The sequence below is a fragment of the Phocoena phocoena genome, chromosome 3, assembly GCF_963924675.1.
Source record: "Phocoena phocoena chromosome 3, mPhoPho1.1, whole genome shotgun sequence".
Classification (NCBI taxonomy): Eukaryota; Metazoa; Chordata; class Mammalia; order Artiodactyla; family Phocoenidae; genus Phocoena; species Phocoena phocoena.
Window position 1 is genome coordinate 157472404 of NC_089221.1, and position 6389 is coordinate 157478792.

A 6389-nucleotide genomic window follows, 5' to 3' on the forward strand; every position below is an offset into this window, starting at 1 on the left:
TGGTTTTTTGCTCTTGAGTTGTGAATTCATTATATATTTTGGATGTTAACCCCTTATCAGATATATGGTTTATAAATATTTTCTCCCATTCTGTAGGTTGTCTTTTCAATTTATTGATTGCTTCATTTGCTATACAGCAATTTCTAGTTTGATATAGTCCCACTTGTTTGTTTTTGCTTTTGTTGTTTGTGCTTTAGGTGTCACTCAAAAAATCATTTCTAAGACCAAGGAGAAATTTTCCTATGCTTTCTTCTAGGAGTTTTATGGTTTCAGGTCTTACATTTATGCCTTTAATCCATTTTGAGGTAATTACTGTGTATGATACAAGATAGTGGTTCATTTTCATTCTTTTGCATGTGGATGTACAGTTTTCCCAACCACATTTGTTGAAGAAACTGTCCTTTCTCTATTGTGTGTTTTTGATGCTCTTGTGAAAGATTAGTTGACTGCAGATGTGAGAGTTTACTTCTGGGCTCTTGATTCTGTTCCAATGGTCTATATGTCTTTTTTTTTAATGCCAGTACCATTGCTGTTTCAATTACTATAGCTTTGTAATATAGTTTGAATCTTCTTATCTTTTCAATCTGTGCAGTGTTTGTGATTCTGCCATCACTTCATTCCTAATGTGGGCTATTTTTGCCATCTCCTTTTCTTGGTCAGTCTTGACAAAGGTTTGTCAAGGAAGCAACATGTAGTTTTATTTATCCTCTCTGGTTTCTCTTTACTCTTTATTCATTAATTTCTGTTCTTATCATTATTCTTTCATTCCTTATATGTTCTCTGTGTTTGGTTTGATGATTCTTTTCCTAGCTTCTGAAATTAGATGATTAACTTTTAGATTTTGGCCTTTCTTTTCTTCTACTCTAAGCTGTTAAGGCTGTTTCTTTCTCAACAGTATCCCATTAGTTTGACAGGCCATGTTTTTGATACATTTTAGTTCTAAATATTTAAAAATTTCCATTGCAATTTTTTTAGCCCTTAAGTTATTTAGAGGTGATATCTAAATGAATGGAGCTTGTCTTTGTTTTGTTTTTGCTGAATTTTAACATTCTGGTCAGAGGACATCAACTATGTTATGCCTTTCCTTTGAAGTTTATGGCTGCCTGCTGAATTGAACCTTTTCAAATGACCTCTGAACTTTAGTTACTATTTTCCCACAAAGCCAATTTTGTTTGCTGGTAATATAGCTGCATCAGTTTTCTTTTGGGTAATATTTGCCTTTTCTGTATTTTTCTGTTCTTTTTCTTTGAACTTTTTAATATCCTTATGTTTTAGGTGTGTTTCTAATGAAAAGCATTATTTAGATTTTTCTTGTTGTTATTCATCCCCAAATCTTTTCTGTTTGGCCAGAATACGTATATGCATGTGTGCATGTATACACACACATATGTACATTAACTCTGGGTCTATTTCTACCACAGCCATTAGTTTATGAACTGTGAGTCTTGAACTCTGTTGCTCAAAACCATTGTGTTCTTTCTTGTTTAGTGCTGTTGCTTTAGACTTATGTCCTGTACCAATCAGGGATTCCCTGGGAGCTTTTCAGCCTCAGAATTATTTTAACTCCTAAAAACTTTCCCGCAGACCTCAAAGAGCTTTAGTTCCTGTGTGATAAATCTATTGATATCAAAACTGAGAAATTTTTAAATGTTTATTAATTCATTTAAAATAATAATAAGCCCATTATATGTTAATATAAATAATGTATTTTTAATGGAAAAACCCCTGTCTTTTCTAAAACCAACAAAGAACAAAATGTAGAGACAAAAGTGGCATTTATTAGTGTGCAAATCTCTCTAATACCCAGCTTCATACAGGACAGCTGAATTCTCTGCTCTGGAGTCCTGCAACCTTGGGACAATGCCACACTGGTGAGAGAGTAAGAGTGAAAGAGGCAACATGGAAACTGTCCGTACTGCTAGGTGTCTTGAAAGGGCTTCAGGGACCCACAAGTTGGTGGGACCACACTTTAAGAACCACGGCACTATAATATTTCTACTCTGATCAGCTTTCTATATTTGAGCTCTGATTAAGACTTCGTTGAAAGAAACAACTCTGAAGGCAGGTTGAAAAGTGCAGGGTGAGGGGGAATGCCTGAACCCCAGGCCTGGCACTCACTACTGCAATGAGGCTACTTCTGCCATCAGCCCAGCCTTGTGGCCTTCACCTTGGCCTTCCTGGTGACCCTCACCATAGCCATCAGTTGGCTTTCACCTTGATCTTCATCCTAGCCCTCACCTTAGCCATCACTGTGGCCCTCACCTTGGCCCTCATTGTGGCCCTCACTATGGCCCTTACTTTGACCCTTACCATGACCCTCACTGTGGCCCTCACCTTGGCCTGGCCATGGCTCTTACCCTAACCCTCACCCCAGCCCTGCTCAGGCTCGGCCTCCTGCACAGCACACTTGGGGGGCTGCTGCTTCTCCTGTTGTTACAGGTTTTCTTTGTTCTAATGAGCCAGGCTGCATGCTGTCCACAGTGCTGAGTTCGGACACAAAACACCAATTTAGGCAGCTCTGGGTCTTCTCCCGGCTTTGGCCCTCCTAGCATCTCTTCCTGACTGAGTTCTCCAGGATTCTGCTGTTCAGGCCCCCTCTCCTTGTCGCGCTTGGCTCCCTCTGCCCAGGGCTGCATCTCCTGGAAGATCTCCCTTGTGGAGTTCCATGAGCAAAGCCCATTGGCTTTGTTTTCCTCTTTTAAAACTTACCTTGTTGTTCTTTTTTAACTGCAAATGGGATGTGTACCTGTTGAATACAACCTAATGGCACAGAAGCACATAGAGTGAAAAGCCTGTGTCCTCCCTTCCACCCTCCCGAAAGTCACCATAATTAGCCATCTGTGCTCACTTTCAGACAGTTCTGTGCACTTACAGACATAGATTTATTTGTATGTTTGTGCCCACACACAGTGTTTTGTGTTGTACTTTTCCAAGCTTACATGGAATTGTGTCCTCTGTGTTCACATTTCTGTACTGGGTACATGTGTTGTGAAGGCTGATTTCATGTGTCAACTTGAGTAGGCCACGGGGAGCCCAAACATCTGGCCCAACATGATTCTGGGAGTGTCTGTGAGGGTGTTTCTGGATGAGGTTAACCTTGAATTGGTGGACTGTATAAAGCAAGTGGCCCTCCCCAGTGTGGGTGGGCCTCATCCAATCATTGGAAGGCCTGAATAGAACAAACAGGTGGAGGAAGAGGCAACTCTTCTTGTCTGACTATTTGAGCTGGACATCAGTCTTCTGTCCTTGGACTTGGACTGGAATATTGGCTCCCCTGGCTCTCCAGTTTGCCAACTCAGATGCATATATATGTGCGTGTTGGTTTTGTCTCTCTAGAAAACCCTGATACTGGTGTCTTCCCATGTCAGTGGGCGAGGACCTCTTGTATTCTTTCTATGACTGCATCCTGCGTTCGCCAGGTATGTCCTGCAATTTATTTGATTCTCCCCCCGGCAAGTGAGTTTGCTGACAATATTTTGCTGCCATGTACCACCTTGAACATCCTTGTATCTGTACTGTAGCACACATGTGTAAGAATTCCTGCAACTCACACATGTGGTAGGCATCCTTTCTGAAGTTTGTTTTTGGTATCTTCTTTTGGGCAGCCATCATGAATTTTATTTTATTGTTATTATTTTGGCCACGCTGCACGGCTTGCAGGATCTCAGGGATTGAACCCAGGCCACTGCACTGCAAGTGTGGAGTCCTAACCACTAGACTGCCAGGGAATTCCCCATCATTAATTTGAATGTAGTCAAAATAATTATTTTCCTTTTAGGATGTCTGTTGTCTTATGTTTTGTTCAAGAAATTTTTGCATATACATGTTCTCAATTTTCTTCTAAAAACTGTGTTGTTTTTTTTGGCTGTGCCACACGGCTTGCTGGATCTTAACACCCTGACCAGGGATCAAACCCAGGCCCCAGCAGTGAAAGCGCCAAGTCTTAACCACTAGACTGCCAAGGAATTCTCATGTGTTGGTTCTTTTTTTTTTTTTTTTTGAGGGATGTACATTTTATTGTAAACCTGAAATACTCTTCAGACAGAACACAATGTCTTCAGTCTAGGCTCTCATGTGGCTTACAGAGGAAACTGTGATTTTTGGATTAGGGGCAAGGAGAGGGACAGCACAGAGGATGAGTGCTTAGTTTGCCAAAAGGACCTCCTCACAAGTGCTCCTCAGCCAGCTTATCAGCTTTTGCCACAGCTCCTTCAATGGGTCCCACCATATAGAAGGCCTGTTCTGGGAGAGGGTCATATTCACCTCCCAAAATCTGCTGGAATCCTTTGATGGCCTTCTTCAGGGGTACCACCTTCCCCATATGACTGATAAAGACCTCAGCCACCTGGAATGGCTGAGACAAGAAATGCTGTATTTTCCATGCACGGGACCCAGTTAACTTGTCTTCCTCAGAAAGTTCATCCATACCCAGGATGGCAGTGATGTCCTGGAGGGATTTGTAGTCCTGTAGGATCTGTTGCACCCCACAGGCAACATCAAAATGCTCATTGCCAACAATGTTGGGATCCATGATGTGAGAGGTGGAGTCCAGAGGATCCACAGCTAGATATCTGCCCAGTTCAGCAATAGCACGGGACAGCGCTGTGGTAGCATCCAAATGGGCAAAGGTAATGTCAGGGACAGGGTCAGTCAAGTCATCAGCAGGCACGTAGATAGCCTGTACAGAGGGGATAGATCCCTTTTTGGTGGTGGTGATTCTTTCCTGCATGGTACCCATATCAGTGGCCAGGGTAGGCTGATAACCCACTGCAGAAGGGATTCTGCCCAATAAAGCAGACACCTCTGAGCCAGCCTGGGTGAAGCAAAAGATGTTATCAATAAACAGCAAATCTTGACCTTCTTGGTCTGAAGTATTCAGCTACAGTCAGTCCAGTCAGAGCTACCCGGGCCCGAGCACTAGGCGGTTCATTCATTTGACCGTACGCCAGCGCGACCTTGCAGGTAGCATCTTTTAAGTTGATAACACCAGACTCAGTCATTTCATGGTATAAGTCATTGCCCCCATGGGTCCTCTTACCAACACCAGCAAACACAGAGTAACCACCATGGGCTTTTGCAACATTGTTGATTAACTCCACGATCAGTACTGTCTTGCCAACTCCAGAGCCACCAAAGAGCCCAATTTTGCCACCCTGGGCATAGCGAGGCAGCAGATCCCCAACCTTGATACCAGTAGCAAGAATTTCCTGCTCAGCACTCATCTCCATGGATTCAGGAGCCTCAGCATGAACAGCAGCAAATTGTTTGGTTTCGATGGGACCTCTCTCATCAACAGGTTCTCCAATGATGTTCATGATTCTATGCAAGGTCTTAGGGCCAACAAGAATTTTGACTGGTGCACCAGAATCCAGGACTTTCTGGCCTCTAACCAAACCTTCTGTACCATCCATGGCAATGGTCCTTACCGTGCTCTCACCCAAATGCTGGGCCACCTCCAAAACCAGCCTGGTTTCCCTGCCTTGCACTTCCAGGACATTTAGGATGGGTGGCAGCCCCTCATCAAATTGGGCGTCCACCACTGCACCAATGACCGCCACGACACACCCAGTGGCGGTGTCTGCCTTTGGCGATGGATATGTTTGAGCAGCATAGTCTCTGGCAGGCTGGAGAGCTGGTGGAGCGCTGCCGAAGCGGCCCGCAGTAAGAGCTGGGCTTGGGGTGGCAGTGCTGAAGGGCTGAGTCCCCGCAAGCCCTCAGAGGCTGAGGCAGCGGCACACGACCCACAAGTCCCAACATGGTGGAGCTGGGGTGGAGAATTTTAGTCAGGTTTTTAAATTCATTTCAGCTTGATTTTTTAAATTGAAGTAAGATTCGTATAACATAAAGTTAGCCATTTTAAAGTATACAATTTAGAGGCATTTAATACATTCACAATGTTGTACAACCATCACCTTTATGTAGATTCAAAACATTTTCATCACCTCAAAAGGAAACTCTATACCCATTAAGCAGTCACTCCCCATTCTCCTCTCCTAGACCCTGGTAACAACTAATCCACTTTCTGTCTCTGGATTTGCCTGTTCTGAACATTTCATATGAAGGAATCATATAGTTTATGGCCTTTTGTGTCTGCCTTCTCTAACTGAGCATGTTTTCAAAATTAATCCACATTGTACATGTTTCAGTATTTTATTCCTTTTCATGACTGAATAATATTCAATTGTAAGAATAGAGCACATTTTGTTTATCCATTCATCAGTTAATCAGTTAATGGACATTTGAGTTTTTTCCACTTTTTGGCTATTGTGAATAGTTGCTGTGAAAGTTTTTGTGTGGACATGCTTCAGTTTTCTTGAGTGCATACCTAGGAATGGAATTAAAGGGTCATATGGTAATTCCATGTTTAATCCGCTTGAATTTTGTGTATG

General features: G+C 42.9%; 1 pseudogene; it reads right to left on the reverse strand.

The window, feature by feature from the left end:
- Positions 1–4165: 4165 nt before the first annotated feature.
- On the reverse strand, positions 4166–5757 carry LOC136120344 (ATP synthase subunit beta, mitochondrial pseudogene; annotated as a pseudogene).
- Between the last annotated feature and the right edge of the window lie 632 nt (positions 5758–6389).